This window comes from Schistocerca serialis, chromosome 4 (genome assembly GCF_023864345.2).
Source record: "Schistocerca serialis cubense isolate TAMUIC-IGC-003099 chromosome 4, iqSchSeri2.2, whole genome shotgun sequence".
Taxonomy (NCBI): domain Eukaryota; kingdom Metazoa; phylum Arthropoda; class Insecta; order Orthoptera; family Acrididae; genus Schistocerca; species Schistocerca serialis.
Window position 1 is genome coordinate 845,088,677 of NC_064641.1, and position 13,412 is coordinate 845,102,088.

Sequence of the window (13,412 nt, forward strand, 5' to 3'; positions counted from 1 at the left end):
CCATTACGAAGACATCGTGATCCCATTTCGTAAGTGCGCTCTCGGATCACGTCTCTGAGCCGTACGTTCCCTTTAATTTAGGACCGTGTGCAGGATACCGGCAGGCGACTGAGAGCATTACTGAGATTAAATTGCGCTCTCTCTTGCTGTCACACTCGGTCGCAGGGCCTGACATCGGCGCCGTGCACTAAGGCACACATTCTGTTCGTGTTACTCTGTAAGCCGGTGGCAGGTGGCTCCTTGGTCTATCTGTGCCGCTCCTTTAACAAAGAGACTTCACCCTTCTGGCCCCAGACGGTGTGCCGTTTTATGTATGAGTTAGGAAACTATAAATTAATCGCTGTTTGTACTGAAATTTCTTCCATGGCTGAATGTCACTCTGTTTTATTGAACGAGGTATTTCAAATCTATAACGACGACGAAATAATCGAAACTTAGCTTGCCCTCATCCTACAAAGGAAACCACCCAAATCAACAACTGTTTTGAGTATAACTCTGTTTCACCTTAGGCAAAAATCACTACAAAAGTGATGAAGTGTCTGATACGCCCGCTAAATCCGCTGGGCAGGACAGGCAATTAGGATTGTGGAAAGGGCCAAATAGGTTGGGGTCAGTTTCACCTTCTAATTTAATTTATTATAATTTAATAACTTTTACAACCAAAGCGGCACATAGCCGGACCTTTGCCGAATGCAACTCTTTCACGTCTGAAGGCCTCCAAACAAGAAATGTTAACAAATCAACAAGATAAAAATCACATTAATATAGCAATAAAAATTTTTTTTAAAAAAATCACAGCAAAGTAGATACGTAGAACAAACATATGCAAGGTGCAATACAAACGGCTGAAGGTCACAAATTTCAAAATTTTATAATATATTACCATAGACTTTTAAAGGCAGAAGGCCACAATGTTTAAAAACAAGAAATCTTAAAAATCAACAAGCTAAAAATGCAATTAAAGAGGCAAATAAAATAAATTAAAAAACTTATCACGGCTAAGTGGAAAGCCTCAAGGCAAAGCAGATAGAACAAACATATGCAAGGTGCAATACCAACGGCTGAAGGCCACAATTAAGTTTCAAAATTTTAAAATATATTACTATAATCTTTCAAAGGCAGAAGGCTGCAATGTATAAGCTTGAAAGATAAATTTAAGAATTAATTTTGCAAAAATTTTAGGAAAAGAAAAAATAACCATAAGCCTTAAATTTTAAGTAGATGAAAACAGATAATTAAACACCAGTGGCATGCAGAAGCCTCCAGGGAGGTCGGTCTGCCCTCGTTCACTTAGGCGAGACAGGTGGTGAGCCCAACTACACTTCATCCGTCGGAACCCAACCAAAGGGCAGCCACGGACCGACCGACACAACGACTTGCTTCCTATCAATCAGTACATGAGAACTCAGACGGAAATTGTTACAAACGTGATAATCAACAATGGAGTATGTATTAGCTGCCAAAATTACACATCATGTTGGACATCGACAACAGGTGAGGAAAGGACGCTGCCTGAAATTACGTTAGTGGCCAGGGCAGGTAACCGGAACACTAACGGCCACAAGGCCGAAAATGCCGCTGGTACACTTGAATGCGAAATACAGTCAACAAATATAGTTAATTCCACCGCATGGCGGCTAAATTTCAGAAATACAAACACACTATCTTGCTCACAGGTAAACCTCCCCAACCGCAAACCACCGAAACGAACCACACAACATAAATGTACGTGGCTTGGGTGCTTAAAACACCACTCATCTTAGACGCCTGGGTCGGTGAGCCCACGAAGTTCGTAGCGATCGGACAGCTCCACACACGCCCCGACACTGCGCAGGGACCGGCAGCGGACCCAGCCGACTGCACCGCGTGGAGATCACTTCCCTGGTCCGCACCAACCGACCGACTGTCTGCTGGTCCCTCCGCAACTGCTGCTCCGTCGCGACGGCACTGCTGGTGCGTCTCCCACTCACTTCCAGACACACGAAGGCGGAAATACTGGCACGGACCCAGCCATGCAGAGGAAACACGCCCACTGGCTAAACGACATCCCTGAACCAGGAACTGACCCAAGTTCCACAAGATGGTAACTGAAGGGGCCCAGAAGCGCTCGGAGAACCAGTTACACGTCGCCAGATGAGAGGACAGACCTCTCAGAGGCAGAACGCCGACAACATTTAAAATAACTTTGTCAAAGGAAATAACAGCAACTACGCACACAACCTAACAAACACTTGCACGAAGACCTGAACGATACCCAACAGTAACTAAGCACGCACGAAGAGAGATCGGGAGTCGATACACACACACGCAACCGACTCATGAACGATCGGCGAGGCAAAATGCGTCGTCCCGTAGGACGACTGACCGACGGTCCACCAAGACCGTGGCCCGGCTCAAGTGATGCGTGGCGGCAATGGTCGGGCGAGCCATGTCGACGCAGACCTCACCGCTGCTCCAACCCGACTGCACTAGTGCCGCATTGCAACTCCCCGACTGGCAGGTCGGGACTGCGCTCCCACCGAGCGAGGTGGCGCAGTGGTTAGCACACTGGACTCGCATTCCGGAGGACGACGGTTCAATCCCGCGTCCGGCCATCCTGATTTAGGTTTTCCGTGATTTCCCTAAATCCCTCCAGGTAAATGCCGGGATGGTTCCTCTGAAAGGGCACGGCCGACTTCTTTCCCCGTCCTTCCCTATTCCGATGAGACCGATGACCTCGCTGTCTGGTTTCCTTCCCCAAAACAACCCAACCCCCAACTGCGCTCCAGACGCGTTTCAACCGACTGGCCGCCAACCCGAACTGCCTTACGACAGGCAACGACCGGGAAGTAATAGCAGTCGAGCAAAGATACTACAATAGGGGATATATCGATACGCTCTTCTAGCGCCAGTCACGGTCAGGTAAAGCAGCAACTCAATGACAAAAGTAATTTAAATTAAAGTAGTGAGGTGGAAGTACGTTCAAAACAGGGTGTAAAATACATGATGGCGGGAACACGAGCCACGCATGCCTCGTTGTCTTAAAAAAAAAGACTGTATTACACGAGAGGTGTTCAATAAGTAATGCAACACATTTTTTCCTCGGCCAAATTCGGTTGAAAAAAATACGGAATTTGTTGTTGGACATCGTGAAATATTCCCGCTTCAGCCCCTGTAATTTCATGAAGTTCCGATAGGTGACGACGCTGTTCATAGCCTTCAAAATGGCGTCTGTAACGGAGATGTACTCCAGGCAGAGAGCTGTAATTGATTTCCCCTTAACGATAAACCACAGCATCGCAGATATTCTTAGGCTCTTGCAGAATGTCTACAGACACCTTGCAGTGAACAGAAGCTCAGTGAGTCATTGGGCGATTAGTCTGTCATCACCACAACAAGATCGCGCAAACCCGTCCGGTCTCCTACGAGCCGGCAGGCTGCTCACAGGTGTGACTCCTACAGTGGAGGAACGTTCGGACACACTCATCCGAAGTGATCGATGGGTCCCAATCAAACACCTCGCTGCACAACTGGACGTCTCTGTTGGTAGTGCTGACACACTCGTCCACCAGCTGGGGTACTTAAAGGTTTGTGCCCGCTGGATTCTTCGCCGCCTAACAGAAAGAGCAACGAAAGACCATTTGTGCAGTTGGATGCACGTTACGACGTTGACTGTGACAGTGTTTTGACGAACATCATCAAGGGCGATGAAACATGGGTTCACACTTCGAACCAGAAACCAAACGGCAATCCATGGAGTGGCGCCACACCTCCAAAGAAAATGCTCAAATCCGCTCCATCAGCTTGTAAAGTCATACCGAAGGCCTTCTGGGACCCTGAAGGTGTTATCCTGTTTGATGCCCTTTCTCATGGTGCAACGATCAGCTCTGAAGTGCATTGTGTGACCCTTAGGAAACTGAAGAGACTTCGGCATGTCCTTCGCTACAACAGTGCAAACGAACTTCTTTTCCGTGACAAAGCAAGGCGTCAAGTGGTTCAAATGGCTCTGAGCACTATGGGACTTAACTTCTCACAAAACTTCTTTGGACTGTTCTTCATCTAGCCGTCACCACACATCTCATGCCTTTCTATTTTTATCTGTTTCATCAATGAAGGATGCACTCTGCAGGAAGCAGCAGGTGGGTCATTGGAAAGTTACTTATGCAGAAAGACGTTGGCTCTGTCGTCAACCATCAGAGTGATATCGTGCGTGCTTACGAACCATCCCAATAAGGTGGAATAAGGCCATTACACAGTTGAAAAATAAGGTTTTGTAGTCAAAAGAGTGGGAAACACGAGTAGTATGGTGTACTGGAATCTTGAATAAACCCAAACTGCTTTTGGGGAAAAGTATGCGTTGCATACGCCCCTCGTTTATCAAAGAAATGAATGTATGCTAACAACTGTCCTCCATTCACCTTCAAAATAATCTCCATAGTCCAAGCTATGCTTCTAGCAACGTATAAAACTGCTGGGCCAACGGCCTTGCCGCAGTGGTAGCACCGGTTCCTGTCAGATCGCGAAAGTTAAGCGCTGTCGGACTGGGCTAGCACTTGGATGGGTGACCATCTGGTCTGCCGAGCGCTGTTGGCAAGCGGGGTGCACTCAGCCCTTGTGAGGCAAACTGAGGAGCTACTTGATTGAGAAGTAGCGGCTCCGGTCTCGGAAACTGACACACGGCCGGGAGAGCGGTGTGGTGACCACATGCCCATCCAGTGACGCCTATGGGCTGAGGATGACTCGGCGGCCAGTCGGTATGGTTGGGCCTTCATGGCCTGTTCGGGAGGAGTTTAGTTTAGTTAATAAAACAGCTGAAAATTGCTAGTCACGTCTCTATTTGGAATCGATCGAATGATTGATATTATTCTACTTTGGCATATCGTCAAAATGCGATGCAGTTAGTTGTGTACAACTATAATAACTATAATATTCAAGTATATATACTTGAATATTTCTGGTATCTCAACTGCAGATTTTTCAGCGCTCATTTAACTTTAGGACTCTGTATCTCAGAATGAACAAAAATGGATTTGTACCACTATTGAAATAAGCCCTTCATATAAAACAGATAGTTGGAAAAGCAGACACCAGACTCATCGGAAGAATCTTAAGGAAATGTAACTCATCCGCTAAAGAAGTGTCTTATAAGGCGCTTGTTCGCCCGATTATTGAGTACTGTTCATGTATTTGGGATCCGTATCAGATAGGACTGATAGAGCAGATAAAACGGAGATGCTAAACAAGCTCCACTGGCAGAGGCTACAAGAGTGGCGTTGTGCATCACGGAGAGATTTACTATTGAAATTTTGGGACAGCACTTTTCAGGAGGGGTCGGACAACGTATTACTTCCCCCCATATACATCTCGCGTATTTACAACGAGCAGAAAATTCGAGAAATTACAGCCAATAAGAGGCTTACCTAGAATCATTCTTCCCACGCGATATTCGCGAGTGGAACAGGGTTGGAGGGATCAAGTAGTGGTACCGTAGGTACCCCCCACTACTCACCATTAGGTGGCTTGCGAAGTATGACGCAGATGTCATGAAATGAAGAGTATGTCTGTGCGGTTTTGTGGAACCACAGGTAATGACTAAAGATCACTGAGGTGGAGGAAGCGGCTGGGAGGAACGTGGAAGGTCCCAGCAGGACAGGAAGAGTAAGGCATGGAAGTGCATGGGAGGTGGGATATGGATGTAGCGGCCCACCAGGGTACATGGACTGGTGATTACTGGATGGGATATTGGGATGTCACCAATGGGTATTGGGTCGGAAGCTGCTCCAAGAAGAGAAGGCGTGGGAAGGGGCTGAGCTGGAATAGGGTGAGAGTTGGGGACGGTAGTCGGATATGGAAGGCGAGGCAGAGTGCATGTCTTTCCAGGATTTCAAGAGTTTTGCAGGTTGAATTGGAGCCAGATATCCACGCAAATTTGGAATAAGTTAGGACAGGGCAGGTGAAGGACTTATATATGACTGTAACATTAGGTTGATGTAGACCCAGCTGAGGCCTGTTAGCACTTTCAGTCGGTTTCGATATTTGTGTTGGATGGTAAAGAGGTGTGAATTCCACGGCAAGAGGACAGAATGCTCATATTTTAAATCACGAACTCGGTACTCGTTCTACTAGGGTCATGGGTTCATCACTAGCTTCATTATTTTAGTTGACCGTGAAACAAAGACTAGTACGTCGTTCATTGTTGAAGATTGTTACATCACTGTCAGTGGAAATGTACCTGAGGTCGTAGCTACTACTATGAAGTAAGTTTTCTGTCATCATATTTTTAATGAATACAGGTTGCTAATAACATAATTACCCATTATTACGAATTATTTACGTTATTTAAAGTTTCAAATAATTTAAGTATATCCAGAATGAAATTTTCATTCTGTAGCGGAGTGTAGCTGTTTTAAAACTGTTTTAATCTGTCAGGGGGTTTGATATCAGCGTACACTCTGCTACAGAGTGAAAATTTCATTCTGGAATTATCCCCCAGGCCATGTCTCCGCAATATCCTTCCTTCCAGGAGTGTTATTCTTGCAAGGTTCTCAGAAGAGCTACTGTGTAGTTTGGAAGTAGGAGACTGGCGGAAATGAAGCTGTGAGGACGGTTCGGAAGTCGTGCGTGGGTTGCTCAGTTGATAGAAAACTTGTCAGTGAAAGACAAAGGTCCTCAGTTCGAGTATTGGTGCGGCACATAGTTTTAACCTGCCAGAGTGTTTGAACATAATTGTATACTCTAACGCCTGATTTGAAATTATTGCAGGTTACAATGCCCAATTTGGAGAACGTACAGAAATTTTAGTGAATGATCCTCATTTCACTGATTTTGTTGGCAATATTTTAGAGGAAGAGGTGTTACATTTGCTCACCGAAAGCAGACAGGAAAACGTCACAATGTTGTAAGAAGTTTATAAAAATCTGTTTGAAGTTAGTGTCTCCAAACCATTTGCAGATATTCCACAGAATAGAAAAAATGCTTGTCTCTTGTTGTGCCATTTGATGTGTGAAGTGTAATATTTTGAAGTAAATGCTATTACGTTATTATTATTATCATTATTATTATTATTATTCAATATACTATTGAATGTGAAAGAGACTATTGAATGTCAAAGAGGTTCAATATAAATGTTAACTATTTTAAATATTTTTGAAATGTATGTTTTTCTACATGAGATGTAACGAAATGTAACAAACTTTTAAACAAAATATTTTTAGTATACTACATCCAAAGCAGGCCTAAGAGAAAAAATTAAAAAGGTAGGTCACTTTGACCCATCTGCACAATTATACACGAGCTATGGACGACTTCTGTCATAACGCCGCTCTTGAGCGCCCCTAATCCACAGTTGAAGCTTAAATGCTTCACGGTATTTATCATTGGAATGAGCTAGCTGAGGATGTAGATGGACATCTGGGCAATGAATGGTGTGGCCAAAAGATACTGCCGTTATTGCGGTGCCTTGTTCCCTTATAATCCCGATGTCAGTGGGTCGCCCCACGTGACAGAGCGGAGTGTGTGTGTGTTGCTTGCACTGGCGCTCCTGCGAGAATCAACCAGCGGTGTTAAGTGGGCAGATTATCTCTCCGTCTCTGGCGGCGTTCCGCTGTCGGTTACAGTGAAATTTCTTCCAGATACGCATCACCCACGACCGCGTCGAGCCCACTCCTCCGCCAGCGGTAGCTGCAGGGCAGGTTACGGGAGTCGGGCGGGCCCTGGTGAGAGCTGAGCCCGGCTCAGCGCCCCAGCGCCCCGCCTTATCTCGGGGAAGCACGCGTCCTCCTCACTTTCCCTACAGCCGTTCGGCCGCTAGGCATAGAAGGGTCCTCTGCTTGGCAGATTCCATTGGCGACGAAATGTTGGAGTAAATAAAGCCTCGGGGAACCGATAAACTTTGGCGTTCGCTGTACCTCACTTGTTAAAGAGAATCCAACAGGCTTCAGAGTAAGTTATTCCCAAAAGCCGACAATGGTGCTTGAGATAGAGGAAACTAACTACGAGGGCTGTTCAATAAAGAATGATCGTAATTTTTATGGTCATAATTTCTCGCACTAAAATTTAATCTTATGACATTGTGTTAGCATAATGTGCAACAACCACGTTGTAGTAGTTTCATTGTTGGGACTCCTGGTTCACGCCTGTGAGAGGCAGGCAAGGTCAGACAAGTTCAGTATCGCCTACCGCTGCAATGGAGGTAACACGCAAGTAACTATATGCTTTTGCCTCAACAAATCTTCAGCTGAGGCCTATATAATGTTACAGGAGGCTTATGGAGTGTCTGTTCTTCCCTACAGCACAGATCGAACGTGGTTTAACGTATCAAAAGAGGGGAGACAATCAATATCAAAGGAAGGTGGACCCGGTGCTCCAGTTACTGCTCTTACGGAAGAAAACATCAAAACTGCTGCTGTCATTGTGAGAGAGGGTCTACGAAGTACATTAAGATCACTTTCTGAAATTCTGATCATTTCGTTGGGTGCCACCCAAACGTTGGTGACAGAAAAATTACACATGACACGTGTTTGTGCGCGATGGGTTCCAAGACTGTTAATTCCCGAACAAAAGGACATTCGCGTGCAGGTCTGCAATGTTAGAGGAAGATCCGGAGTTCCTTTCAAAAATAATTACTGCTGATGAAACTTTGCTACATCATTTTGATCCTGAGACCAAACAGCAAAGCTCAGTGTGGAAATCTCCTTCATCATCAACCCCCAAAAAAGCAAAAGTGGTTGCATCTGCTGGGAAAGTTATGGTCATCTCATTGTTTGATATTCATGGAATGTTTTATCAGTATATTTTACCTGCATACACATTAGTAACCAGACAGTACTACAGGAATGTCCCTAACACATTGCAAGTCCATTTCAGGCACAAAACTCCACATTTCCGTGAAGCAGACTGGATGGTGCAACACAATAATGCGCGGCCGCATATTTCCAATGTTGTTGATGAATATCTTGCAAAAATCAAAGTGACGTGCGTCCCTCACCCTCCCTATAGTCCGTATTTAGCCCCATGTGACCTTTTTCTATTCCTTCACGTGAAGAAACTCCTTCGTGGGAGGCATTATCAATCATCAGAAGCAGTGGTGAAGGCTGCGGAGCGATTTTGCTTTCAAAAAATGGTTCCCAGCATGTATTTGAAGACTGGCAGAAACGCTGGGACATGTGCATCGTATTGATGGGAGACTACTTTGAGAAGGACCATCAAAATCATTTGGATGAGTAAAGGCATGTTGTCAAAAAGAAATTATGATCATTGCTTATTGAACAGCCCTGGTACGTCACGTGACCTCTACGGAACATGCTTAAACTCGAGATTGTTGCTTCTCACAGTCAGCACAAGCAGGCAAAATGATCGAAGTAAATTTCTTCGTAGAGAGCCACAACAGCTTCCTGATAATGTTATTAGCCTTAGTTACGACTATGTGGTTGCAACATTCGATAGACGTAAATTGAGGCGCGCATAGCGCGTGAGGCGCGATGCAGGACAGCGAGCATTTTTGTAACGTAACGGGTTTATTATCGAACTATCAGTTTAATAAGTCATGGCTGCAAAATACTAATACGATTTCTTTACAGAATAATGGAAAGATAGAAGCCGACGTCGGGGAAGATCAGTTTGGATTCCGGTGTAATGTGGGCACACGCGAGGCAGTACTGACCCTGAGACTTACCGTAGACAAGTTAAGGAAAGACAAACCCACGTTTATAGCATTTGTATAGAGGAAGCTTCTGACAGTGTTGACTGGAATACTTTCCTCGAAATTCTGAAGATATAAGCATCAAATACAGGGAAAGAAAGACTATTTACAGCTTCTACGTAAATCAGACGGCGTAGAGCATGAGAAGGAAGGAGTGATAGAGAAGGAAGTGAGACAGAATTGTGGCTTATACCCGATGTTGTCCAATGTGTACAATGATCAAGCAGTAAAGGAAGCAAAGAAAATTGTGGGAGATGAAATAAAAACTTGGAGGTTTGCCGATGAGATTGTAATTCTATCAGAGAAAGCAAACGACTTGGAACAGCAATTAAACGGAATAGATAGTGTCTTTAAAGGTGGGTATAAGACGAACATCAACAAAAGCAAATCCTGAGTAATGGAATCAGATGACGCGGACGGAATAAGATCAGGAAATAAGACACTTAAAACAGTAGATGAGTTTTGCTATTTGGGCAGCAAATTGAATGATGAAGGCCGAATCAGAGGAGATATAAAATGTACACTACTGGCCATTAAATTTGCTACACCACAAAGATGACGTGCTACAGACGCGAAATTTAACCGACAGGAAGAAGGTACTGTGATATGCAAATTGTTAGCTTTTCAGAGCATTCACACAAGGTTGGCGCCGGTGGCGACACCTACATCGTGCTGACATGAGGAAAGTTTCCAACGGATTTCTCATACACAAACATCAGTTGACCGGCGTTGCCTGGTGAAACGTTGCTGTGATGCCTCGTATAAAGAGGAGAAATGCGTACCATCACGTTTCCGACTTTTATAAAGGTCGGATTGTAGCCTATCGCGATTGCGGTTTATCGTATCGCCACATTGCTAATCGCGTTGGTCGACATCCAATGACTGTTATCAGAATATGGAATCGATGGGTTCAGGAGGGTAATACGGAACGCCGTGCTGGATCCCAACAGTCTCGTATCACTAGCAGTCGAGATGACAGGCATCTTATACGCATGTCTGTAACGGATCGTGCAGCCACGTCTCGATTCCTGACAGATGGGGACGTTTTCAAAACAACAACCATCTGCACGAACAGTTCGACGACGTTTGCAGCAGCATGGACTGTCAGCTCGGAGACCATGGCTGCCGTTACCCTTGACGCTGCATCACAGACAGGAGCGCCTGCGATGGTGTACTCAACGACGAACGTGGGTGCACGAATGGCAAAACGTCATTTCTACGGATGAATCCGGGTTCTGTTTACAGCATCATGATGGTCGCATCCGTGTTTGGCGACATCGCGGTGAACGCACATTTGAAGCATGTATTCGTCATCGCCATATCTGCGTATCACCCGGCGTGATGGTTTGGGGTGCCATTGGTTACACGTCTCGGTCACCTCTTGTTCGCATTGACGGCACTTTGAACAGTGGACGTTACATTTCAGATGTGTTACAACCCGTGGCTCTACCCTTCATTCGATCCCTGCGAAACCCTACATTGCAGCAGGATAATGCACGACCGCATGTTGCAGGTCCTGTACGGGCCTTTCTGGATACAGAAAATGTTCGACTGCTGTCCTGGCCAGCACATTCTCCAGATCTCTCACTAATTGAAAACGTCTGGTCAATGGTGGCCGAGCAACTGGCTCGTCACAATCCGCCAGTCAGTACTGCTGATGAACCGCGGTATTGTGTTGAAGCTGCATGGGCAGCTATACCCGTACACGTCATCCAAGCTCTGTTTGACTCAATGCCCAGGCGTATCAAGGCCGTTATTACGGCCAGAGGTGGTTGTTCTGGTTACTGATTTCACAGGAGCTATACACCCAAACTGCGTGAAAATGTAATCACATGTCTGTTCTAGTATAATATATTTGTCCAATGAATACCCTTTTATCATCTGCATTTCTTCTTGGTGTAGCAATTTTAATGGCCAGTAGTGTAGATTGTCAATGGCAAGAAAAACGTTTCTGAGGAAAAATAATTGGTTAACATCGAATGTAGATTTAAATCTCAGGAAGTCTTTTCTGAAAGCATTTGTATGGAGTGCACCCATGTATGGACGTGAAACAAGGACGATAAACAGTTTGGACAACAAGAGAATATAAACTTCTGAAAAGTGATGTTACAGAAGAATGCTGAAGATTAGATGGGTAGATCACATAAGTAACGATGAGGTACTGAATAGAATTGGGGAGAAACGAAGGTTATGGAAAAACATGACTAGAGGAGCGGGTCGGTTGACAGGACTCATTTGAGACATCAAGTGATGACTAGTTCAGTATTGGAGGGAGGTGGGATGGGGTGGGAGACAGAAATCGTAGAGAGAGACCAAGAAATAAATACAATAAGCGGATTCAGAATAATGGAGGTTGCAGTAGTTATTCGGGGACGAAGAAGCTTGCGTAGAATAGAGTGGCATGGAGAGCAGCATCTGAAAACCATAACAACAGCAGCAGGTTCAAGAAAGACCGCGCAAATTACGACGCGACGCGATGGTGACGCGACACGCGTCTGCGCCAGGTAGCGTGGCGTTGTGGTGGCGGCACAGTTTCTTGCGCCGAGGGTCACGCTAGCGGGAAGCGGGGAGCGGGAAAGCGGTTCCCCGTATGCTCCCTTCATCACCGCGCATATGGGCTCTGGTAGTGTTGGCCACCCTAAAAACATTGCCTTGCCACTAATCTTTATTGTCATTGAGTAGCTCGCTTTTCGCTGTATAAGCTCTCGATCTACACTCCTGGAAATGGAAAAAAGAACACATTGACACCGGTGTGTCAGACCCACCATACTTGCTCCGGACACTGCGAGAGGGCTGTACAAGCAATGATCACACGCACGGCACAGCGGACACACCAGGAACCGCGGTGTTGGCCGTCGAATGGCGCTAGCTGCGCAGCATTTGTGCACCGCCGCCGTCAGTGTCAGCCAGTTTGCCGTGGCATACGGAGCTCCATCGCAGTCTTTAACACTGGTAGCATGCCGCGACAGCGTGGACGTGAACCATATGTGCAGTTGACGGACTTTTAGCGAGGGCGTATAGTGGGCATGCGGGAGGCCGGGTGGACGTACCGCCGAATTGCTCAACACGTGGGGCGTGAGGTCTCCACAGTACATCGATGTTGTCGCCAGTGGTCGGCGGAAGGTGCACGTGCTCGTCGACCTGGGACCGGACCGCAGCGACGCACGGATGCACGCCAAGACCGTAGGATCCTACGCAGTGCCGTAGGGGACCGCACCGCCACTTCCCAGCAAATTAGGGACACTGTTGCTCCTGGGGTATCGGCGAGGACCATTCGCAACCGTCTCCATGAAGCTGGGCTACGGTCCCGCACACCGTTAGGCCGTCTTCCGCTCACGCCCCAACATCGTGCAGCCCGCCTCCAGTGGTGTCGCGACAGGCGTGAATGGAGGGACGAATGGAGACGTGTCGTCTTCAGCGATGAGAGTCGCTTCTGCCTTGGTGCCAATGATGGTCGTATGCGTGTTTGGCGCCGTGCAGGTGAGCGCCACAATCAGGACTGCATACAACCGAGGCACACAGGGCCAACACCCGGCATCATGGTGTGGGGAGCGATCTCCTACACTGGCCGTACACCACTGGTGATCGTCGAGGGGACACTGAATAGTGCACGGTACATCCAAACCGTCATCGAACCCATCGTTCTACCATTCCTAGACCGGCAAGGGAACTTGCTGTTCCAACAGGACAATGCACGTCCGCATGTATCCCGTGCCACCCAACGTGCTCTAGA

General features: G+C 46.5%; 1 protein-coding gene and 1 pseudogene across 1 annotated transcript in view; both read left to right on the forward strand.

Moving 5' to 3' along the window:
• Positions 1 to 13,412, forward strand: part of LOC126473469 (uncharacterized) — a 911,006-nt gene that overhangs the window by 538,828 nt on the left and 358,766 nt on the right. The gene's annotated exons all lie outside the window — the stretch shown is intronic.
• LOC126475819 (5S ribosomal RNA) lies at positions 4,455 to 4,572 on the forward strand (annotated as a pseudogene).